We start from the raw sequence: 25,032 nt of genomic DNA on the forward strand, positions 1-25,032 counted from the left end.
GGCAAGGTCGAGGGGGTGGCCATGAATATGGGTCGGGGAGTTTCTATGCAGGGAGAGATTAAGGGAGGATAAAGTATCACACAATAGACTTGTTAGCAAAATTGAAGCCCATGGGATTAAACGGACAATGGCAGCATGGATACAAAATTGGCTAAGGAGCAGAAAACAGAGAGGAGTGGTGAACGGTTGTTTTTCAGACTGGAGGCAAGTATACAGTGGTGCCCCCCAGGGCTCGGTATTCGGACCACTGCTCTTTTTGATATATATTAATGACCGGGACTTGGGAGTACAGGGTATAATTTCAAAGTTTGCAGATGACACGAAACTCAGAAATGTAATAAACAATGTTGAGGATGGTAACAGACTTCAGGAGGACATAGACAGACTGGTGAAATGGGCAGATGAAATTTAATGCAGAGAATTGTGAATTGATACATTTTGGTAGGAAGAATGAGGAGAGGCAATTTAAACGAAATGGCACAATTTTAAATGGAGTGCAGGAATCGAGAGAACTGGGGGTGTAGTTACACAAATCTTGGAAGGTGGCAGGACAAGTTGAGAAGGCAGTTAAAAAAGCAAATGGGGCCCTTTGCTTTATTAATTGAGGCATTGAATACAAAAGCAAGGAATTGATACAAAACCTTTATAAAACACTGGTGAGGCCTCAGCTGGAGTATTGTGTTTAATTCTGGGCACGTAACATGAAGAAGGATGTCAAGGCCTTAGAGAGGGTGCAGAGGAGATTTATTAGAATGGTACCAGGGATGAGGGACTTCAGTTATGTGGAGAGACTGATTAAAGTTCCATCTGAACTGCCCCATCAAACACTCCCAGGACAGGGACAGCACGGGTTAGATGCAGAATGAAGCTCCCTCCACACTGTCAAATCAAACACTCCCAGGGCAGGTAAAACACGGGTTAGATACACAGTAATGCTTCCTCTACTCTGTGCAGTTTATATCTCGCCTCAGATTTCAGATAAAAGGTTGGTTTCCTGGACACTCTGCTGGTGTCTCTCTGTCTCTCTGCACTCAGTTACACCGCTCTCTACCTCCCTCTGCTGGTGTCTCTCTGTATCTCTGTACCCAGTTGCACCGCTCTCTACCTCCCTCTGCCGGTGTCTCTCTGTATCTCTGTACTCAGTTACTCCGCTCTCTACCTCCCTCTGCTGGTGTCTCTCTGTATCTCTGTACTCAGTTACACCGCTCTCTACCTCCCTCTGCTGGTGTCTCTCTGTATCTCTGTGCTCAGTTACACCGCTCTCTACCTCCCTCTGCTGGTGTCTCTCTGTATCTCTGTACTCAGTTACACCGCTCTCTACCTCCCTCTGCTGGTGTCTCTCTGTATCTCTGCACTCAGTTACACCGCTCTCTACCTCCCTCTGCTGGTGTCTCTCTGTATTTCTGTACTCATTTACCCCGCTCCCTACCTCCCTCTGCTGGTGTGTCTCTGTATCTCTGTACTCAGTTACACCGCTCTCTACCTGCCTCTGCTGGTGTCTCTCTGTATCTCTGTACTCAGTTACACCGCTCTCTACCTCCCTCTGCTGGTGTCTCTCTGGATCTCTGTGCTCAGTTACACCGCTCCCTACCTCCCTCTGCTGGTGTCTCTCTGTCTCTCTGTACTCAGTTACACCGCTCTCTACCTCCCTCTGCTGGTGTCTCTCTGTATCTCTGTACCCAGTTACACCGCTCTCTACCTCCCTCTACTGGTGTCTCTCTGTATCTCTGTACTCAGTTACACCGCTCTCTACCTCCCTCTGCTGGTGTCTCTCTGCATCTCTGTACTCAGTTACACCGCTCTCTACCTCCCTCTGCTGGTGTCTCTCTGTATCTCTGTGCTCAGTTACACCGCTCTCTACCTCCCTCTGCTGGTGTCTCTCTGTATCTCTGTACTCAGTTACACCGCTCAGTCTGTCCCCGCAGCTCCTTCGGGAGTTTAATGATTTTGAAATTAAGTCTTTTTCCTCTGTGACTTGTGAAGTTTTGGTCAGTGAAATGTTTGAGAAAGAGATGGAATGAGAGCTTTAAGTGTGGGACAGAAGTTGTTTAACGGAGAAGGCACACGATGCCTTAAATTGAGCAGTGGTTTCCCGAGTGCAGCGGTTATCATGTTTACATCGCTCATGAAAGGTCTCTGATTCAATCCCGGGCGGGACCATTATTTGGGAAATTGCTCCGCGTGAATCTCCAGGATGAGTTTCTTCTCCTGTGAAAAGCGGGCGATAATTGATTTTTCCTGTTAAATTTGGCAACCGCTGCACCACATTCCTTTCAGGGAGAAGGGATGATGGAAGAAAGTGCCCATGAACCTGATTAAATGAGGCCAAACACAAGATAATATTAAGATATCATCAGCTGAACATTAACATAACCTGAGCTCCGGGATCTGACCGCGACCCATTCCCCCAGAGGGAGGAATGAGCGGGAGGGGAAATTCCACCCGGTTTATATTTTTGTCCAAGGTGATGTCACAAAGTCCAATTTGCAGTGGAGTCGAAATAGTTGAGTTTGGAGAGCGTGAGATTGAAGATCTGAAGGTCTCTGGGTTTGATTCTGTGTTCGGTGATTTTTGTTGCTCTGTTCTCGTTCTTTGAGTCGATTCTCGCATTTATTTCACTGAAATTTTAACCGGCACAGAAAGGTTGGGGAAGAAATAGACAGGCATCAAGAATGGGAAATATTGATAGTGTCTTTATTGAGTTTTTATTTCTCTTTTCTCTTCTGCCTTTTTCTCTGGAATTTCTCTCTCTCGGTGCCGGGAGACCATTTGATTTGAGGCATTTGTCCTAAACTGATGTCTTTTCCACATCTCGGGGCGGTCAGACCCGCTCTGTCTGTTACTACTTGTGACCATTGACGGGAACAGGCCGCGAGTTAAACGTTTATCAGCAAACCGACAGAGAGATAACACAACGGGAATCAAACCCATTGGGCATGATTTTATCGGGGATGGGGGTCACGGGGGTCATGAGGTCATGGGTGGGTCACTCATCGGGGGCATCGGCGAGTCAGTCATCGGGGGTCGGGGGTCATCGCGGGGGTCGGAGATCATGGGGTTTTTCGCTCGTGCAGGGGTGTCGGAGATTTGGAGGGGGTCGGCCGATCGCCTGTGTGGGATCACGGCCGGTTGGCTTGTTGGGCCAGGGGGAAACACTCCTGCTCCTCCGGGCCCACAAGCTGTGCGATAAAGGCATTTACCTGCTGTTTCGGGCCTTCTCGCCTCCTCTCATGTGGTGTGAAGGAGAAGGCCCAGGAATCCCGGCCCCCAAGAGTTTAAAATAAAAAAGCTGTAAAAATGGAAGCCCACATGCTAGCGACATAAACACTCACACACAGACATATACACACAAACATACACACACCAATAACATGAAAGTAACACAGGACTACTTGACAAACAGCATGCTGCAGATAGAGCGAAGCGATCCCACAAACAACGGATCAGATCAAAGCTCTGCAGTCCTGCCACACCCATTTGTGAATGATGGTGGATAATTAAACAACGAACGGGAAGAGGCTCTATGAACATCCCCATCCTCAATGATGGTGAAGCCCAGCACGTGAGTGCAAAGTTTTAGAAACCGTCTTCAGCCAGAAGTGCCGAGTGGAAGATCCATCTCGGCCTCCTCCCAAAATCCCCACCATCACAGACGCCAGTCGAACATCGAGGTGAAGAGTGAAGCTGAGAGCAGATTTTAAAACCGCTGGAATATCCGTGAAATTAAATTGGCGAAAGTGGGAAACTCCGAGTCAGTTTTACACTGTATATTCCGCATCCAATATTGGAGATAAAAGCTTTGGAAGGCGGCGAAAGTTTAAACCCCCCGGAGGGGAACTAAATCCCGGTCTCCCGCGTGACAGGCGGGGATACTCACCACTATACTAACGAGGAACTGTTACATTGATCTTGCACTCATCCCAGATGGTGTTAGACATGCTTCACGTATCAGTGCATTACTTTTAACTATTTATTTGATGACAGTTTGTTTCATTTTCCACTTGCCACTGTTGAAAGAACCCTTTACATTTCCATCTCTTTGTGAGACAACGACAACTGACTCTGTCTTTCTTTCTTTTTTTTCCTCTCTTATCGTGGTGAGTCGCCCCGCCTTCGTCCGGGGTTCAATACCCCGACTGGGAGGTAGCATTTTACAGACGCTAACTTTTAATTTTATGTCTTCGCCGACCTTCGTCCTAAACAAAAACTACAGAGCAAAAAAACAGGTGATTGTCACTTTCAGAATATTATTGTACGGAGATTATTTGAGGAATGGATGCAGAGCAATTGTGATTTTTACGAACTGGTGGGTTCGGTGACAGATTCGAAATTCATTCATTTCCCCCGCGCAGGTTCAAATCTGACAGACTTCCGATCCCGTCATTCATCAACCTGTTTCATCTCTGCGTTTCAAAATTCAACAAATTTCTTGTAGAATTAATAATTCTTAAGTGAATTAAAATTCCACAGCATTGAGTACCTCGAGTTTTATGCTCATTTTAATTGATCTGCAAGATTTCACGAAATCTACGACAGAAATGGAACAAAAATCAGCCAAATTATCCATATTCTGACTCTCAGTATTTCTGAGTCAATCCATGTGTATGTGTGTCTGTGTCTGTCTGTCTGTGTATGTGCCTCATATTTTCTATATTTTCCTGAGAAGATCTGTCTCACTCTCTCCCGCGTTACCCACATCATGATCCAACATGAGATGGAAAAGTGGTCGGTAATTCTTCTTTCAACAGTGGTCCGTGGAAAGTTAAACAAACTGTCATCAAATGAACAGTTCAAACAGATTCACTGAAACGTGAAGCATCTGTGGTGAATATACGGCCAATGTCTGCACGAATTCCTCGTTAGTATAGTGGTGAGTATCCCCGCCTGTCACGCGGGAGGCCGGGGTTCAATTCCCCGACGAGGAGGTTATTGCTGCTTTCGAAGCTTCACTTTCATTTATCTGCAATATTGGATGTTGAAAATACAATGAAAAACTGACTCGGCCTTTCCCACTTCCACAAATTGATTTCACAGCGATTTTAAAAATCTGCTCTCTGCCTCACGCTTCAGCTCGATGTGAGAACCACAATGATGGGCAAGAAATGAAACGCAGAATCGCGCTGTCACCAGAGAGAGACAGGTCTCGGAACAGGCGCAGACATTAAAGATCTCACATACAGCAATGAAAAGGATGCATGTTTCAGTGAATCTATTTTAACTACTTCTTTGATGACAATTTGATTAACTTTCCACATGCCACTGTTGAAAGAAGACTTACTTTCTATGTCTTTGTTAGTCAAGGTCCAGAGAAAAATTATTTGGGGAGCAGGTTAAAAGTGACAGATAGAAAGAAAGAGAGGGACACTCAGAAACGCATATAACAAGTGAGACAGACATAGTCATATTCACACATACACAAACACACACATTCCGAGCTACATAAACACTCGCACACAGACATATACACACACCAATAACCTGAAAGTAACACAGGACTGCTTGACAAACAGTGGAAGCAGCATGCTGCAGACAGAGCTAAACGATCCCACAAACAACGGATCAGATCAAAGCTCTGCAGTCCTGCCACACCCATTTGTGAATGATGGTGGATAATTAAACAACTAATGGGAAGAGGCTCTATGAACATCCCCATCCTCAATGATGGTAAAGCCCAGCGTGTGAGTGCAAAGTTTTAGAAACCGTCTTCAGCCAGAAGTGCCGAGTGGATGATCCATCTCGGCCTCCTCCCGAAATCCCCAACATCACAGAAACCAGTCGAACATCGAGGTGAAGAGTGAAGCTGAGAGCAGATTTTAAAACCGCTGGAATATCAGTGAAATTAAATCGGGGAAAGTGGGAAACTCCGAGTCAGTTTTACACTGTATATTCCGCATCGAATATTAGAGATAAATGAGAGAAAAAGCTTTAAAAGGCGGCAAAAGTTTAAACTCCCCGTCGGGGAATTGAACCCCGGTCTCCCGCGTGATAGGCGGGGATACTCACCACTATACTAACGAGGAACTGCTGCGTTGACTGTGCACTCATCCCAGATGGTGTTAGACATGCTTCACGTATCAGTGCATTTCTTTTAACTATTTATTTGATGACAGTTTGTTTCATTTTCCACGGGCCACTCTTGAAAGAACCATTTACATTTCCATCTCTTTGTTAGACAACGACAACTGACTCTGTCTTTCTTTCGTTCTTTCTTTCTCTCTTATCGTGGTGAGTTGCCCCACCTTAGTCCGGGGTTTAATACCCCGACTGGGAGGTAGCAGTTTTCAGACGCTAACTTTTAATTTTATGTCTTCGCCGACCTTCTTCCTAAACAAAAACTACAGAGCAAAAAAACAGGTGATTGTCACTTTCAGAATATTATTGTACGGAGACTATTTGAGGACTGGATGCAGAGCAATTGTGATTTTTACTAACTGGTGGGTTAGGTGACAGATTCGAAATTCATTCATTTGCCCCGCGCAGGTTCAAATCTGACAGACTTCAGATCCCGTCATTCATCAACCTGTTTCATCTCTGCGTTTCAAAATTCAACAAGTTTCTTGTATAATTAATAATTCTTAAGTGAATTAAAATTCCACATCATTGAGTACCTCGAGTTTTATGCTCATTTTAATTGATCTGCAAGATTTCACGAAATCTACGACAGAAATGGAACAAAAATCAGCCAAATTATCCATATTCTGACTCTCAGTATTTCTGAGTCAATCCATGTGTATGTGTGTCTGTGTCTGTCTGTCTGTGTATGTGCCTCATATTTTCTATATTTTCCTGAGAAGATCTGTCTCACTCTCTCCCGCGTTACCCACATCATGATCCAACATGAGATGGAAAAGTGGTCGGTAATTCTTCTTTCAACAGTGGTCCGTGGAAAGTTAAACAAACTGTCATCAAATGAACAGTTCAAACAGATTCACTGAAACGTGAAGCATCTGTGGTGAATATACGGCAAATGTCTGCACGAATTCCTCGTTAGTATAGTGGTGAGTATCCCCGCCTGTCACGCGGGAGACCGGGGTTCAATTCCCCGACGAGGAGGTTATTGCTGCTTTCGAAGCTTCACTTTCATTGATCTGCAATATTGGATGTTGAAAATACAACGAAAAACTGACTCGGCCTTTCCCACTTCCACAAATTGATTTCACAGCCATTTTAAAAATCTGCTCTCTGCCTCACGCTTCAGCTCGATGTGAGAACCACAATGATGGGCAAGAAATGAAACGCAGAATCGCGCTGTCACCAGAGAGAGACAGGTCTCGGAACAGGCGCAGACATGAAAGATCTCACATGCAGCAATGAAAAGGATGCATGTTTCAGTGAATCTATTTTAACTACTTCTTTGATGACAATTTGTTTAACTTTCCACTTGCCACTGCTGAAAGAAGACTTACTTTCTATCTCTTTGTTCGTCAAGGTCCAGAGAAAAATTATTTGGGGAGCAGGTTAAAAGTGACAGATAGAAAGAAAGAGAGGGACACTCAGAAACGCATATAACAAGTGAGACAGACATAGTCATATTCACACATACACAAACACACACATTCCGAGCTACATAAACACTCGCACACAGACATATACACACACCAATAACCTGAAAGTAACACAGGACTACTTGACAAACAGTGGAAGCAGCATGCTGTAGACAGAGCTAAACGATCCCACAAACAACGGATCAGATCAAAGCTCTGCAGTCCTGCCACACCCATTTGTGAATGATGGTGGATAATTAAACAACTAATGGGAAGAGGCTCTATGAACATCCCCATCCTCAATGATGGTAAAGCCCAGCGTGTGAGTGCAAAGTTTTAGAAACCGTCTTCAGCCAGAAGTGCCGAGTGGTTGATCCATCTCGGCCTCCTCCCGAAATCCCCAACATCACAGAAACCAGTCGAACATCGAGGTGAAGAGTGAAGCTGAGAGCAGATTTTAAAACCGCTGGAATATCAGTGAAATTAAATCGGGGAAAGTGGGAAACTCTGAGTCAGTTTTACACTGTATATTCCGCATCGAATATTAGAGATAAATGAGAGAAAAAGCTTTAAAAGGCGGCAAAGTTTTAATCTCCCCGTCGGGGAATTGAACCCCGGTCTCCCGCGTGATAGGCGGGGATACTCACCACTATACTAACGAGGAACTGCTGCGTTGACTGTGCACTCATCCCAGATGGTGTTAGACATGCTTCACGTATCAGTGCATTTCTTTTAACTATTTATTTGATGACAGTTTGTTTCATTTTCCACGGGCCACTCTTGAAAGAACCATTTACATTTCCATCTCTTTGTTAGACAACGACAACTGACTCTGTCTTTCTTTCGTTCTTTCTTTCTCTCTTATCGTGGTGAGTTGCCCCACCTTCGTCCGGGGTTTAATACCCCGACCGGGAGGTAGCAGTTTTCAGACGCTAACTTTTAATTTTATGTCTTCGCCGACCTTCTTCCTAAACAAAAACTACAGAGCAAAAAAACAGGTGATTGTCACTTTCAGAATATTATTGTACGGAGACTATTTGAGGACTGGATGCAGAGCAATTGTGATTTTTACTAACTGGTGGGTTAGGTGACAGATTCGAAATTCATTCATTTCCCCCGCGCAGGTTCAAATCTGACAGACTTCAGATCCCGTCATTCATCAACCTGTTTCATCTCTGCGTTTCAAAATTCAACAAGTTTCTTGTAGAATTAATAATTCTTAAGTGAATTAAAATTCCACAGCATTGAGGACCTCGAGTTTTATGCTCATTTTAATTGATCTGCAAGATTTCACGAAATCTACGACAGAAATGGAACAAAAATCAGCCAAATTATCCATATTCTGACTCTCAGTATTTCTGAGTCAATCCATGTGTATGTGTGTCTGTGTCTGTCTGTCTGTGTATGTGCCTCATATTTTCTATATTTTCCTGAGAAGATCTGTCTCACTCTCTCCCGCGTTACCCACATCATGATCCAACATGAGATGGAAAAGTGGTCGGTAATTCTTCTTTCAACAGTGGTCCGTGGAAAGTTCAACAAACTGTCATCAAATGAACAGTTCAAACAGATTCACTGAAACGTGAAGCATCTGTGGTGAATATACGGCCAATGTCTGCACGAATTCCTCGTTAGTATAGTGGTGAGTATCCCCGCCTGTCACGCGGGAGACCGGGGTTCAATTCCCCGACGAGGAGGTTATTGCTGCTTTCGAAGCTTCACTTTCATTTATCTGCAATATTGGATGTTGAAAATACAATGAAAAACTGACTCGGCCTTTCCCACTTCCACAAATTGATTTCACAGCGATTTTAAAAATCTGCTCTCTGCCTCACGCTTCAGCTCGATGTGAGAACCACAATGATGGGCAAGAAATGAAACGCAGAATCGCGCTGTCACCAGAGAGAGACAGGTCTCGGAACAGGCGCAGACATGAAAGATCTCACATGCAGCAATGAAAAGGATGCATGTTTCAGTGAATCTATTTTAACTACTTCTTTGATGACAATTTGTTTAACTTTCCACATGCCACTGCTGAAAGAAGACTTACTTTCTATCTCTTTGTTCGTCAAGGTCCAGAGAAAAATTATTTGGGGAGCAGGTTAAAAGTGACAGATAGAAAGAAAGAGAGGGACACTCAGAAACGCATATAACAAGTGAGACAGACATAGTCATATTCACACATACACAAACACACACATTCCGAGCTACATAAACACTCGCACACAGACATATACACACACCAATAACCTGAAAGTAACACAGGACTACTTGACAAACAGTGGAAGCAGCATGCTGTAGACAGAGCTAAACGATCCCACAAACAACGGATCAGATCAAAGCTCTGCAGTCCTGCCACACCCATTTGTGAATGATGGTGGATAATTAAACAACTAATGGGAAGAGGCTCTATGAACATCCCCATCCTCAATGATGGTAAAGCCCAGCGTGTGAGTGCAAAGTTTTAGAAACCGTCTTCAGCCAGAAGTGCCGAGTGGATGATCCATCTCGGCCTCCTCCCGAAATCCCCAACATCACAGAAACCAGTCGAACATCGAGGTGAAGAGTGAAGCTGAGAGCAGATTTTAAAACCGCTGGAATATCAGTGAAATTAAATCGGGGAAATTGGGAAACTCCGAGTCAGTTTTACACTGTATATTCCGCATCGAATATTAGAGATAAATGAGAGAAAAAGCTTTAAAAGGCGGCAAAAGTTTAATCTCCCCGTCGGGGAATTGAATCCCGGTCTCGCGCGTGACAGGCGTGGATACTCACCACTATACTAACGAGGAACTGCTGCATTGATTGTGCACTCATCCCAGATGGTGTTAGACATGCTTCACGTATCAGTGCATTTCTTTTAACTATTTATTTGATGACGGTTTGTTTCATTTTCCACGGGCCACTCTTGAAAGAACCATTTACATTTCCATCTCTTTGTTAGACAACGACAACTGACTCTGTCTTTCTTTCGTTCTTTCTTTCTCTCTTATCGTGGTGAGTTGCCCCACCTTAGTCCGGGGTTTAATACCCCGACTGGGAGGTAGCAGTTTTCAGACGCTAACTTTTAATTTTATGTCTTCGCCGACCTTCTTCCTAAACAAAAACGACAGAGCAAAAAAACAGGTGATTGTCACTTTCAGAATATTATTGTACGGAGACTATTTGAGGACTGGATGCAGAGCAATTGTGATTTTTACTAACTGGTGGGTTAGGTGACAGATTCGAAATTCATTCATTTCCCCCGCGCAGGTTCAAATCTGACAGACTTCAGATCCCGTCATTCATCAACCTGTTTCATCTCTGCGTTTCAAAATTCAACAAGTTTCTTGTAGAATTAATAATTCTTAAGTGAATTAAAATTCCACAGCATTGAGTACCTCGAGTTTTATGCTCATTTTAATTGATCTGCAAGATTTCACGAAATCTACGACAGAAATGGAACAAAAATCAGCCAAATTATCCATATTCTGACTCTCAGTATTTCTGAGTCAATCCATGTGTATGTGTGTCTGTGTCTGTCTGTCTGTGTATGTGCCTCATATTTTCTATATTTTCCTGAGAAGATCTGTCTCACTCTCTCCCGCGTTACCCACATCATGATCCAACATGAGATGGAAAAGTGGTCGGTAATTCTTCTTTCAACAGTGGTCCGTGGAAAGTTAAACAAACTGTCATCAAATGAACAGTTCAAACAGATTCACTGAAACGTGAAGCATCTGTGGTGAATATACGGCAAATGTCTGCACGAATTCCTCGTTAGTATAGTGGTGAGTATCCCCGCCTGTCACGCGGGAGTCCGGGGTTCAATTCCCCGACGAGGAGGTTATTGCTGCTTTCGAAGCTTCACTTTCATTTATCTGCAATATTGGATGTTGAAAATACAATGAAAAACTGACTCGGCCTTTCCCACTTCCACAAATTGATTTCACAGCGATTTTAAAAATCTGCTCTCTGCCTCACGCTTCAGCTCGATGTGAGAACCACAATGATGGGCAAGAAATGAAACGCAGAATCGCGCTGTCACCAGAGAGAGACAGGTCTCGGAACAGGCGCAGACATGAAAGATCTCACATGCAGCAATGAAAAGGATGCATGTTTCAGTGAATCTATATTAACTACTTCTTTGATGACAATTTGTTTAACTTTCCACATGCCACTGCTGAAAGAAGACTTACTTTCTATCTCTTTGTTCGTCAAGGTCCAGAGAAAAATTATTTGGGGAGCAGGTTAAAAGTGACAGATAGAAAGAAAGAGAGGGACACTCAGAAACGCATATAACAAGTGAGACAGACAGAGTCATATTCACACATACACAAACACACACATTCCGAGCTACATAAACACTCGCACACAGACATATACACACACCAATAACCTGAAAGTAACACAGGACTACTTGACAAACAGTGGAAGCAGCATGCTGTGGACAGAGCTAAACGATCCCACAAACAACGGATCAGATCAAAGCTCTGCAGTCCTGCCACACCCATTTGTGAATGATGGTGGATAATTAAACAACTAATGGGAAGAGGCTCTATGAACATCCCCATCCTCAATGATGGTAAAGCCCAGCGTGTGAGTGCAAAGTTTTAGAAACCGTCTTCAGCCAGAAGTGCCGAGTGGATGATCCATCTCGGCCTCCTCCCGAAATCCCCAACATCACAGAAACCAGTCGAACATCGAGGTGAAGAGTGAAGCTGAGAGCAGATTTTAAAACCGCTGGAATATCAGTGAAATTAAATCGGGGAAAGTGGGAAACTCCGAGTCAGTTTTACACTGTATATTCCGCATCGAATATTAGAGATAAATGAGAGAAAAAGCTTTAAAAGGCGGCAAAAGTTTAATCTCCCCGTCGGGGAATTGAACCCCGGTCTCCCGCGTGACAGGCGGGGATACTCACCACTATACTAACGAGGAACTGCTGCATTGACTGTGCACTCATCCCAGATGGTGTTAGACATGCTTCACGTATCAGTGCATTTCTTTTAACTATTTATTTGATGACAGTTTGTTTCATTTTCCACGGGCCACTCTTGAAAGAACCATTTACATTTCCATCTCTTTGTTAGACAACGACAACTGACTCTGTCTTTCTTTCGTTCTTTCTTTCTCTCTTATCGTGGTGAGTTGCCCCACCTTCGTCCGGGGTTTAATACCCCGACTGGGAGGTAGCAGTTTTCAGACGCTAACTTTTAATTTTATGTCTTCGCCGACCTTCTTCCTAAAAAAAAACTACAGAGCAAAAAAAACAGGTGATTGTCACTTTCAGAATATTATTGTACGGAGACTGTTTGAGGACTGGATGCAGAGCAATTGTGATTTTTACTAACTGGTGGGTTAGGTGACAGATTCGAAATTCATTCATTTCCCCCGCGCAGGTTCAAATCTGACAGACTTCAGATCCCGTCATTCATCAACCTGTTTCATCTCTGCGTTTCAAAATTCAACAAGTTTCTTGTAGAATTAATAATTCTTAAGTGAATTAAAATTCCACAGCATTGAGTACCTCGAGTTTTGAGCTCATTTTAATTGATCTGCAAGATTTCACGAAATCTACGACAGAAATGGAACAAAAATCAGCCAAATTATCCATATTCTGACTCTCAGTATTTCTGAGTCAATCCATGTGTATGTGTGTCTGTGTCTGTCTGTCTGTGTATGTGCCTCATATTTTCTATATTTTCCTGAGAAGATCTGTCTCACTCTCTCCCGCGTTACCCACATCATGATCCAACATGAGATGGAAAAGTGGTCGGTAATTCTTCTTTCAACAGTGGTCCGTGGAAAGTTAAACAAACTGTCATCAAATGAACAGTTCAAACAGATTCACTGAAACGTGAAGCATCTGTGGTGAATATACGGCAAATGTCTGCACGAATTCCTCGTTAGTATAGTGGTGAGTATCCCCGCCTGTCACGCGGGAGACCGGGGTTCAATTCCCCGACGAGGAGGTTATTGCTGCTTTCGAAGCTTCACTTTTATTTATCTGCAATATTGGATGTTGAAAATACAACGAAAAACTGACTCGGCCTTTCCCACTTCCACAAATTGATTTCACAGCGATTTTAAAAATCTGCTCTCTGCCTCACGCTTCAGCTCGATGTGAGAACCACAATGATGGGCAAGAAATGAAACGCAGAATCGCGCTGTCACCAGAGAGAGACAGGTCTCGGAACAGGCGCAGACATGAAAGATCTCACATACAGCAATGAAAAGGATGCATGTTTCAGTGAATCTATTTTAACTACTTCTTTGATGACAATTTGATTAACTTTCCACATGCCACTGTTGAAAGAAGACTTACTTTCTATCTCTTTGTTAGTCAAGGTCCAGAGAAAAATTATTTGGGGAGCAGCTTAAAAGTGACAGATAGAAAGAAAGAGAGGGACACTCAGAAACGCATATAACAAGTGAGACAGGCATAGTCATATTCACACATACACAAACACACACATTCCGAGCTACATAAACACTCGCACACAGACATATACACACACCAATAACCTGAAAGTAACACAGGACTACTTGACAAACAGTGGAAGCAGCATGCTGTAGACAGAGCTAAACGATCCCACAAACAACGGATCAGATCAAAGCTCTGCAGTCCTGCCACACCCATTTGTGAATGATGGTGGATAATTAAACAACTAATGGGAAGAGGCTCTATGAACATCCCCATCCTCAATGATGGTAAAGCCCAGCGTGTGAGTGCAAAGTTTTAGAAACCGTCTTCAGCCAGAAGTGCCGAGTGGATGATCCATCTCGGCCTCCTCCCGAAATCCCCAACATCACAGAAACCAGTCGAACATCGAGGTGAAGAGTGAAGCTGAGAGCAGATTTTAAAACCGCTGGAATATCAGTGAAATTAAATCGGGGAAAGTGGGAAACTCCGAGTCAGTTTTACACTGTATATTCCGCATCGAATTTTAGAGATAAATGAGAGAAAAAGCTTTAAAAGGCGGCAAAAGTTTAATCTCCCCGTCGAGGAATTGAACCCCGGTCTCCCGCGTGACAGGCGGGGATACTCACCACTATACTAACGAGGAACTGCTGCATTGACTGTGCACTCATCCCAGATGGTGTTAGACATGCTTCACGTATCAGTGCATTTCTTTTTACTATTTATTTGATGACAGTTTGTTTCATTTTCCACGGGCCACTCTTGAAAGAACCATTTACATTTCCATCTCTTTGTTAGACAACGACAACTGACTCTGTCTTTCTTTCGTTCTTTCTTTCTCTCTTATCGTGGTGAGTTGCCCCACCTTCGTCCGGGGTTTAATACCCCGACTGGGAGGTAGCAGTTTTCAGACGCTAACTTTTAATTTTATGTCTTCGCCGACCTTCTTCCTAAACAAAAACTACAGAGCAATAAAACAGGTGATTGTCACTTTCAGAATATTATTGTACGGAGACTATTTGAGGACTGGATGCAGAGCAATTGTGATTTTTACTAACTGGTGGGTTAGGTGACAGATTCGAAATTCATTCATTTCCCCCGCGCAGGTTCAAATCTGACAGACTTCAGATCCCGTCATTCATCAACCTGTTTCATCTCTGCGTTTCAAAATTCAACAAGTTTCTTGTAGAATTAATAATTCTTAAGTGAATTAAAATTCCACAGCATTGAGGACCTCGAGTTTTATGCTCATTTTAATTGATCTGCAAGATTTCACGAAATCTACGACAGAAATGGAACAAAAATCAGCCAAATTATCCATATTCTGACTCTCATTATTTCTGAGTCAATCCATGTGTATGTGTGTCTGTGTCTGTCTGTCTGTGTATGTGCCTCATATTTTCTATATTTTCCTGAGAAGATCTGTCTCACTCTCTCCCGCGTTACCCACATCATGATCCAACATGAGATGGAAAAGTGGTCGGTAATTCTTCTTTCAACAGTGGTCCGTGGAAAGTGAAACAAACTGTCATCAAATGAACAGTTCAAACAGATTCACTGAAACGTGAAGCATCTGTGGTGAATATGCGGCAAATGTCTGCACGAATTCCTCGTTAGTATAGTGGTGAGTATCCCCGCCTGTCACGCGGGAGACCGGGGTTCAATTCCCCGACGAGGAGGTTATTGCTGCTTTCGAAGCTTCACTTTCATTTATCTGCAATATTGGATGTTGAAAATACAATGAAAAACTGACTCGGCCTTTCCCACTTCCACAAATTGATTTCACAGCGATTTTAAAAATCTGCTCTCTGCCTCACGCTTCAGCTCGATGTGAGAACCACAATGATGGGCAAGAAATGAAACGCAGAATCGCGCTGTCACCAGCCCGAAACAGAGAGAGACAGGTCTCGGAACAGGCGCAGACATGAAAGATCTCACATACAGCAATGAAATGATGCATGTTTCAGTGAATCTATTTTAACTACTTCTTTGATGACAATTTGATTAACTTTCCACATGCCACTGTTGAAAGAAGACTTACTTTCTATCTCTTTGTTAGTCAAGGTCCAGAGAAAAATTATTTGGGGAGCAGGTTAAAAGTGACAGATAGAAAGAAAGAGAGGGACACTCAGAAACGCATATAACAAGTGAGACAGATACACAAACACACACATTCCGAGCTACATTAACACTCGCACACAGACATATACACACACCAATAACCTGAAAGTAACACAGGACTACTTGAAAAACAGTGGAAGCAGCATGCTGTGGACAGAGCTAAACGATCCCACAAACAACGGATCAGATCAAAGCTCTGCAGTCCTGCCACACCCATTTGTGAATGATGGTGGATAATTGAACAACTAATGGGAAGAGGCTCTATGAACATCCCCATCCTCAATGATGGTAAAGCCCAGCGTGTGAGTGCAAAGTTTTAGAAACCGTCTTCAGCCAGAAGTGCCGAGTGGATGATCCATCTCGGCCTCCTCCCGAAATCCCCAACATCACAGAGACCAGTCGAACATCGAAGTGAAGAGTGAAGCTGAGAGCAGATTTTAAAACCGCTGGAATATCAGTGAAATTAAATCGGGGAAAGTGGGAAACTCCGAGTCAGTTTTACACTGTATATTCCGCATCGAATATTAGAGATAAATGAGAGAAAAAGCTTTAAAAGGCGGCAAAAGTTTAATCTCCCCGTCGGGGAATTGAACCCCGGTCTCTCGCGTGACAGGCGGGGATTCTCACCACTATACTAACAAGGAACTGCTGCATTTACTGTGCACTCATCCCAGATGGTGTTAGACATGCTTCACGTATCAGTGCATTTCTTTCAACTATTTATTTGATGACAGCTTGTTTCATTTTCCACGGGCCACTCTTGAAAGAACCATTTACATTTCCATCTCTTTGTTAGACAACGACAACTGACTCTGTCTTTCTTTCGTTCTTTCTTTCTCTCTTATCGTGGTGAGTTGCCCCACCTTCGTCCGGGGTTTAATTCCCCGGCAGGGGGGAAGCATTTTTAAGACACCATCTTTTAATTTTATGTCTTCGGCTCGCTTCTTCTTACAAAACTACAGAGAAAAATAGAACAGAAGAAAAAATTAAACAGGTGATTGTCACTTTCAGAACATGATTGAACGGAGACGGGTTGGGGGCTGGATGCACGGTGTGTTACCGAGCGATCACTCATTGCGATTTTAACGAAGCAGTGGTTAAGGTGATAAATTTGAAATCCATCGTTAGATTTGCACCTACACCTAGTTTAAAATGGGTTCCTCAGTGATATCAATAAACCGATAACAACCCCGAAACCCCAGCGGGTATATTTGTTCCGATACTTCGTGACGGTCTCAATTTCCATTGAAATTTTCAATCAGCAAATCCCAGCGGTTGTTTTGAGTTTGACAAACTAATTTATGTACTTGACTGGTTCCTGGAAATGATCAAAATGGGGTTTTCCTTACCCATACAGATATATAAATAAACACATTCGGTCATTTCGCAAAAGACAGTTGGATTAATAAATAAATCGCAGTATCTGTGGAGAGATACTTGCTTTCCCGGGGCGTCATTGTGCACTTTGATTGATACTTCACGTTATTCACATCTTACACTCGCAACACCTCAGGATTTTGCAGATTTGAGCAGAGTTCAGCGAGCAATGCAAAATTCATCCACCGTGGCTTCGGATTGGACCGAGGCCCAGGACTTCTGGATGAAGACAAGGAAGGAACCAACACATCAAACGATAAATGTAATAATGGCGCGGATGGGATAAAAACCATGCGTGCAGAGCACAGTGGATTAGGAATCCATCACCTCAACCACTCGGTCACCTCGTCGCATGAACATTGCTCAGAAAGCCCATTTATTTTATTCGTTCAATGGAAAATCCTCGACTCAAAGGTCAAAAAGCAAGAAAGCCGCATTTCAATCATTAGATAGCAAATTATGAGGCAACACTATCAATTGGTCGCGTGGCCGAGCGGTCCAAGGCGCTGGATTAAAACTCCAGTCTCTGAAGGGATATGGGTTCCGATCCCACCTCTGCCAGAATTTAAAGTGCTTAGTACTTTAACCACATCACCAAACATCCTTCTTTTCCAACCAGGACCGTGTGCGACATTGCTGTTGTTCGGGCACGACTGCCACAGCTGATGTGCGTCGCCGTGATCGTATCGTGATCCATACTCTGCGTTGTGGTCGCAGGAATCCGAGTTACAGTACAGTTTTGTTTACCGCTTTTGTCCTCTGCCACATTTGTGAATAGAATGCAGCAAGAAATCAATCTTCAGCACATGAAAGAAAATGTTTTTGTTGCTGGTGAAAACCTATCCATTCCTTCAAATCCCAGCACTCTCACATGCCTGGACTTGATGTTCCACAGTTCAAAACGGTCTGTTCTCCAGGCTTTTTCTTCCTTCCATAATCAATAGGCCGGCTTTCCTTTCCTCCTTCCATTTCAGGGACACTTTCCTACGGCATTGCCGACTCTAACATTCACTTTCACGATCTTATTTGTTCTGCTTCGACCGCTGTTTCTATCCCATTCTCACAGTTTTTCTTTCTCCGTCGCGTCTGTTCTGACGATGCCACTTTCCACAACACTACTTCTGATATGTCTTCCTTTTTCCTCAACAGAGGATTCCCCTCCACTGCAGTTGACTTGGCCTCGACTGTGTCCGTCCTATTTCCTGCACTTCTGTCCTTATCCATTCCACTCCCTCCCAGAACCACGGTGGGTCCCCTTGTCCTTACCTTCCACCCCACCAGCCTCCACATTCAACGTATCATCCTCCGCCACTTCCACCATCACCACAAACATCTTCCCCTCCCCTCCCCTTTCAGCCTTCCGAAGGGACCGCTCCCTCCAGGAAACCCTGGTCCACTCTTCCATCACCCCAAACACTCGCTCTCCTCCCCTCGGCACCTTCCCATTCGAGTGCAGGAGATGCAACACCTGCCCTTTCACCTTCTCCCTTCCCACCTTCCAGGGTCCCAAACATTCCTTCCAGGTGAAACAGCGATTTATTTGTAATAGCTTTGCTGAACACCTCCGCTCAGTCCACAAGCGTGACCCTGAGCTTCCGGTCGCTTGCCATTTTAATTCCCCGTCCCACTCCCACTCTGACCTCTCTGTCCTCGGCCTCCGACTCCGTTCCAATGAAGCTCAACATAAGCTCGAGAAACAGCACCTCATCTTTCGATCAGGCTCTTTACAACCTTCTGAACTCAACATTGATTTCAATAACTTCAGATCATAAACACTGATCACATTTTTTCGGACAGCGAGTGCTGATTGTGGTTCAAATGTTGCCATTTACAGCTCCTCTGGACCAATCTTTTGTTTCTTTACTTGTCCCATTACCACCCTCCTTGCCTTGCACCATCATTCCTTTTGTTATTTAATCACTCCTGCCCTCCACCCTATCAGAGACCTTCCCTTTTGTTCTTTCCTCCCCTCCCCTTCCTCACCCATCCCTTTTCCTGACGCTGGACTTGCTTAAAAACTGTTTAATCTTCAACTTTTTCCATTTCTGACCAAGGGTCATCGACCTGAAAAGTTAACTCTGTTTCTCTCTCCACAGACGCTGCCTGACTTGCTGATTATTTACAGCATTTTCTGGTTTTATTTCAAATTTCCAGCATCGGCAGTATTTTGCTTCTAATATCTCCTTCTGTGGCTCGGGGTCAAATTTTGTTTAAAATCTCCTGTGAAGCGCCTTGGGACGTTTCGCTACGTTAATGGTGCTATTTAAATAGTTCGGGCAGAGTCTCACCCACTGACATGTGGTGCCGTGATCGTATAGTGGTTAGTACTCTGCGTTGTGGCTGCAGCCACCTCGGTTCGAATCCGAATCACGGCATAGTGTGCGCTGCTTCTTTTGTTCTCTCCCACGCTTGCGAATATAATGCAACAATATATCAATATTTAATACATGAGAAAAACATTTTTTGTTGGTGGCGAAAACCTATTTATTCCATCAAATCCCAGCACTCTCACATGCCTGTACTTGATGTTCCACAGTTCAAACCCGCCTCTTCTCCCAGCTTTTTCTTCCTTCCACAGTCAATAGGCCGCCTTTACTTTCCTCCTCCCATTTCATGGACACTTTCCTGCGGCATTGCCGACTCTAACATTCACTTTCACGATCTCACGCCTTTAAGTTTGTTCTGCTCCGACCGCTGTTTCTATTGGGCACATGTCCCATTCGCACCAATGTTCATTTGTGCCTTGAAACCAGTCGATACATTTCGATCTGCGTGACCGCTCGACAGACAAACACGACGAAAGCAGGGCTGGTCTCTGGAAAGACAGCCGCCCGATTGTTCACGGAATTTACTCGGGGAATCTTGTGATCCAGGGGATGGTAAGTGAAGAACTGGTTTTTGTTTTGATGCTTGTTGGCTCTTTTCTCTCAGCAGTTGAGTTGCGTGAGCGACGGGCAGCGCGACAGAGCTGCGAATGGCGGTTGAAAGGTTCACATTTGGCAAGTTGGGGCGGTGCAGTAAGATCGGAAGTGTTCCGCCTTGATCTTAATAGTTCTGTTGAAGCGTGCGATTGAATCGAGCAGAGGATAAATGTAAAGAGCGCCTGTGGGGAAAAAGGAGCGATTACAGGCCATGAGCGGAAGGTCTTTCAAATTCTCGTGGCGCAGGACGCTGTGTGCGGAAACGGCAGATTTTAAAGCGCGTGTGTCGGAAAGTAAAGTGTGATCTTGTGTGTGAGAAGAGCACAAGAAAGTTGTGCTTGAAGCTGCGCCCTTGAGGCAAGTTGCAGGTTGTCAGGAAAACTGCGATAGTGAAAGCTCAAAAATAAACCCAGAAACCGCTGGCAACACTCAGCAGGTCAGGTAGTATCTGTGGGGAGATTCTCAAGTATTTATCCAATTCTCCTTTTAAAGTTACGATTGAATCGAGCTCCACCATCCTTTAAGGCAGTGCGTTCCAGATCATAACAATTCGCTGTGTCAAAAAAATCTCCTTATTTCCCTTCTAGTTCTTTTGCCAATTATCTTAAATCTGCGTCCGTTGGTTGCCGACCCTCCCGCCAGTGGGTGAAGTTTCTCCTTATTTACTCGATCAAAACCCCTCTTAATTTTGAACACGTGGATTACTTCTACCCTTAACCTTCATTGCTCGAAGCAGAACAATCCCAGGTTCTCGAGTCTCTCCACACAACTAAACCCCATCCCTGGTATAATTCTGGGAAATCTCCTCTCCATCCTCTCCAAGACCTTGACATCGTTAATAAATTATCGTGCCCAGAATTGGACACAATACTTCAGATGAGGCTTGAACAATGATTGAAAACGTTTAACATCACTTCCTTGCTTTTGTACTCGATTTCTCTATTATTCAGCCAAGGAAACATATGCTGTTTTAACGGCTTGAACAAATCGTGCTGCCACATTCAAAGGTGTTGATGAAAATTACCAGGAACACATTGAGTCAGCTCACTCGGCTCAGGCCCGGGACTGAGCCTCGGCTTTTCTTGCTCCGTGGCTCAGTCGCACACCTCGTGAGATCAGCTCACTCAGTACAGGCTGGAGATGCTGCCTGACCTGCTGAGTGTTTCCCGCATTTTCTGTTTTTATTATTAATATAACCTGAGCTCCTTCGAGCGTTAGTTGGTCGATTCACTGATAAAGCTGGGAATTGAGGGGACGCTGGTTCATGGCGAACCCCAGCTCTGAATCCCCCCGGCAGAGAGTTCAAGGAATGTTCAATATGAATGAGATTCACCGAAAGTCTCAGAAAATCTCTCCTTGATGGTCGGTCTCATTATCCTGAAGTGAGGAATGAGCGGGAGGGGCAATTCCACCCGGGATTATATTTTATTACAAGAGGATGACCCAAAGGCCAGTTTGATGTGGGGCTGAAATCGCTCAGTTGGGAGAGCGTTAGACTGAAGATCGAAAGATCCCGGGTTTCAGCAGTTTTGGGTTATTTTGTTTCTTCTTCTTTGGGCCGATTCTCGAACATTTATTTGCACTGACATTTTTACCCGACACTGAACGGTTGGGGATGGAATAGAGAGACATCAAGGATGTCTGTATTTAGCTTTTATTTCTCTATTTCCTTCTGCCTTTCTCTCTGGAGTTTGTCTCTCTCGGTGCCCGATGAACATTTGATTTGATGCATTTGTCCTAAACTGATGCCTTTTCCACATCTCAGGGCGGTCAGACACGCTCTGTCTGTCTGTTACTGCTTGTGACCATTAACGGGAACAGGCCGCGAGTTAAACATTTATCAGGAAACCGTCAGAGAGATAACACAGCGGGAATAAAACACATTGCCTCACATTGTTAGACACCGAGTGACACAGATTGTAATGTGTGTCAGTAAACAGACCCGGAAAACAGAGTCCGAGAAAGGAAAGAAATAGAGAGATTGAAAAGAGTCATAAAAAGCAAGAAAACCCTTTCTCCACCCCAACAACAACAACAACTTGCATTTATATCGCGCCTTTAACGGAGTAAAACGTCCCAAGGCGCTTCACAGGAGCGATTATCAAACAAAATGTGACACGGAGCCACATAAGGAGATATTGGGACAGGTGAGGTAGGTTTTAAGTGACTTAAGGGAGGAGAGAGAGGTAGCGAGGCGGGGAGGTTTAGGGAGGGAAATCCAGAGCTTTGGGCCCAGTCGGTTGAAGGCACGGCCGCCAATGGTGGAGCGATGAAAATCGTGGATGCGCAAGAGGCCTGAATTGGAGGAGCTCAGAGATCTCGGAGGGTTGTCGGGGTGGAGGAGGTTACAGAGATAGGGAGGGGCGAGGTCATGGAGGGAATTGAACACGAGGATGAGAATTTCAAATTTGAGATGTTGGTGGACTGGGAGCCAATGTCGGTCAGTGAGCAGAGGGGTTCTCCTCCTGAACGGTGGTTTGAATGTTTGGGGGGCGGGGCTGTGATAAATATCGAGATTTAATATAATGATCCCACTTTTCAACTACCCCGAATTATTACAATGCTGACCTGGAACAATCTGGAACATACCGCAAAACAAGACATTAAGTTCAATGGTTACTTGTGCGAGGAGTTTAAAAGATTCTTCTACGAAGGAGAAGGCTCAAGAAACGGACTGTGAACATTTCATGATGGTCTATTTATTTGTGGCCAGAGAGAGGGATGGAGTCGGTGACGAGGGAACGGAGTTTGTGCCAATATTTAGTTGGAGGAATGTTTTTCTCATCCATTACTGGATGTTGAAAAAGCAGTGTGAGAAATCAGAGACAGTGGAGGGGTCGAGACAGGTGGTGAGGTCGAGGTGGGTGTTATCAGCGTACATGTAGATCCTGACATTATGTTTTCGGATGATATCGCAAGAGGCAGCATGTGGATGAGAAATAGGTGGGAGTCAAGGATAGATCCTTCGAGAACTCCAGAGGTAATGGTGCAGGAACGGGAAGAGAAGCCATTCCATTTGATTCCCTGGCTACGATTGGAGAGATAGGAATGGAACCAGACGAGCTCAGTTTCACCCAGCTGGAAGACGGAGGAGAGACACTGGAGGAGGATGGTGTGGTCAACCATGTCAAAGGCTGCAGACAGGTCGAGAAGGATGAGGAGGGATAGTTCACCACGGTCACAGTCACAGAGGACGTAAATTGTGACTTTGATAAGGGTCTTTTCAGTATTGTGGCAGGGGCGGAAAACTGATTGGAGGGATTCAAACATGCAATTGCGGTTGAAATGGGCACGGGTTTGGGAGGCGACAACACGTTCAAGGACTTTGGAGAGGAAAGGGAGGTTGGAGATGGGCATTATCGACCTGGATCTGCACTTTCATGGAATATATATTTGAAACGCGAGGTCTCTATGTTCATTCACAGCGTCTGTGCCGTTCTGTTGAGTGTGCACTTCCATTCCTTGTTTTTCCTCATAAAATATATTATCTCATAATTTCCACATTAAATTCAATTTATCAACTGTCTGCACCTTCTATTAACTTGTCTATAGTAGAATTACATAGAATTTACAGCACAGAAACGGTCCATTCTGCCCAAATGTTCCATGACTGTGTTCATGCTCCACATTCCCACCCTTCTTCACCGCACCCTATCAACATATCCTCTATTCCTTTCTCCCTCATGTGTTTGTCTAGTTTTCCCTAAATGCAGATATGCTAGTATCCTCAACTATTCCTTGTGGTACCGAGTTCCACATTCTAAGAACATAAGAAATAGGAACGGGAGGAGGCCATGCGGCCCCTCGAGCCTGCTCCACCATTCACTCAGATCATGGCTGATCTTCGACCTCAACTCCACATTCCCCACCCGATCCACATGTCCCTTGATTCCCTTAGAGTGCAAAAATCTATCGATCTCAGACTTGAATACACTCAATATCCACAGCCCTCTGGGATAGAGAATTCCAAAGATTCACAACCCTCTGAATGAAGAAAGTCGTCCTCACCTCAGTCCTAAATGGTTGATCCTTTACCCTGAGACTAAGACCCCTAGTTGTGGATTCCACAGCCGGGGGAAACAGCCTCTCAGCATCTACCCTGTCGATCCGTCTCAGAAATTTTCATGTTTCAATGAGATCACCTCTCATTCTTCTGAACTCCAGCGAGTATAGGCCCATTCTACGCAATCTCCACTCATAGGACAACCCTCTCATCCCAGGAATTAATCTAGTGAACCTTCATTGCACCACAACTAAGGCATGTATGTCCTTTCTTAGATAAGGAAACCAAAGCTGCACACAATGGCCCAGGTGTGGTCTCACCAAAGCCCTGTATAATTGCAACAAGACTTCCTTACTCTTGTACTCCAACCCCCTTGCAATAAAGGCCAACTTACCATTTGCCTTCCTAATTGCTTGCTGTACCTGCATGTTAACTTCTTGTATTTCATGTACAAGACAGCAAAATGAACATCAACATGGAAACATGGATAATTTATGGCACAGATGGAGGCCATTCAGGCCATCATGTCTCTACAGGTCGTAAAAGAGCCACCCCGCCTAATCCCACTTTCCAGCACTTGGTCCGTAGCCCTTTAGGTTACGGCAATTCAAGTGCATATCCAAGTACTTTTTAAATGTGATGATGGTTTCTGCCTCTACCACCCTTTCACGAAGTGAGTTCCAGAACCCCACCACCCTCTGAGTGAATTTTGTTTTCCTCAGT

The 25,032-nt window shown here is 44.3% G+C and overlaps 9 non-coding genes across 9 annotated transcripts; 6 read left to right on the forward strand and 3 right to left on the reverse strand.

The window, feature by feature from the left end:
- The first annotated feature begins 4,853 nt into the window (after positions 1–4,853).
- trnad-guc (transfer RNA aspartic acid (anticodon GUC)) lies at positions 4,854–4,925 on the forward strand. The gene has a single exon. It is a non-coding gene; the product is annotated as a tRNA-Asp (tRNA).
- Positions 4,926–5,948: 1,023 nt separating this feature from the next.
- Positions 5,949–6,020, reverse strand: trnad-auc (transfer RNA aspartic acid (anticodon AUC)). Its single transcript has one exon. It is a non-coding gene; the product is annotated as a tRNA-Asp (tRNA).
- A 961-nt stretch (positions 6,021–6,981) lies between these two features.
- Positions 6,982–7,053, forward strand: trnad-guc (transfer RNA aspartic acid (anticodon GUC)). The gene has a single exon. It is a non-coding gene; the product is annotated as a tRNA-Asp (tRNA).
- Positions 7,054–8,076: 1,023 nt separating this feature from the next.
- On the reverse strand, positions 8,077–8,148 carry trnad-auc (transfer RNA aspartic acid (anticodon AUC)). Its single transcript has one exon. It is a non-coding gene; the product is annotated as a tRNA-Asp (tRNA).
- A 961-nt stretch (positions 8,149–9,109) lies between these two features.
- Positions 9,110–9,181, forward strand: trnad-guc (transfer RNA aspartic acid (anticodon GUC)). The gene has a single exon. It is a non-coding gene; the product is annotated as a tRNA-Asp (tRNA).
- Positions 9,182–11,237: 2,056 nt separating this feature from the next.
- On the forward strand, positions 11,238–11,309 carry trnad-guc (transfer RNA aspartic acid (anticodon GUC)). Its single transcript has one exon. It is a non-coding gene; the product is annotated as a tRNA-Asp (tRNA).
- Positions 11,310–12,332: 1,023 nt separating this feature from the next.
- On the reverse strand, positions 12,333–12,404 carry trnad-guc (transfer RNA aspartic acid (anticodon GUC)). The gene has a single exon. It is a non-coding gene; the product is annotated as a tRNA-Asp (tRNA).
- Positions 12,405–13,366: 962 nt separating this feature from the next.
- On the forward strand, positions 13,367–13,438 carry trnad-guc (transfer RNA aspartic acid (anticodon GUC)). The gene has a single exon. It is a non-coding gene; the product is annotated as a tRNA-Asp (tRNA).
- Positions 13,439–15,494: 2,056 nt separating this feature from the next.
- On the forward strand, positions 15,495–15,566 carry trnad-guc (transfer RNA aspartic acid (anticodon GUC)). The gene has a single exon. It is a non-coding gene; the product is annotated as a tRNA-Asp (tRNA).
- Positions 15,567–25,032: the final 9,466 nt, after the last annotated feature.

Source organism: Heptranchias perlo, chromosome 35 (genome assembly GCF_035084215.1).
Source record: "Heptranchias perlo isolate sHepPer1 chromosome 35, sHepPer1.hap1, whole genome shotgun sequence".
NCBI classification, from domain to species: Eukaryota; Metazoa; Chordata; class Chondrichthyes; order Hexanchiformes; family Hexanchidae; genus Heptranchias; species Heptranchias perlo.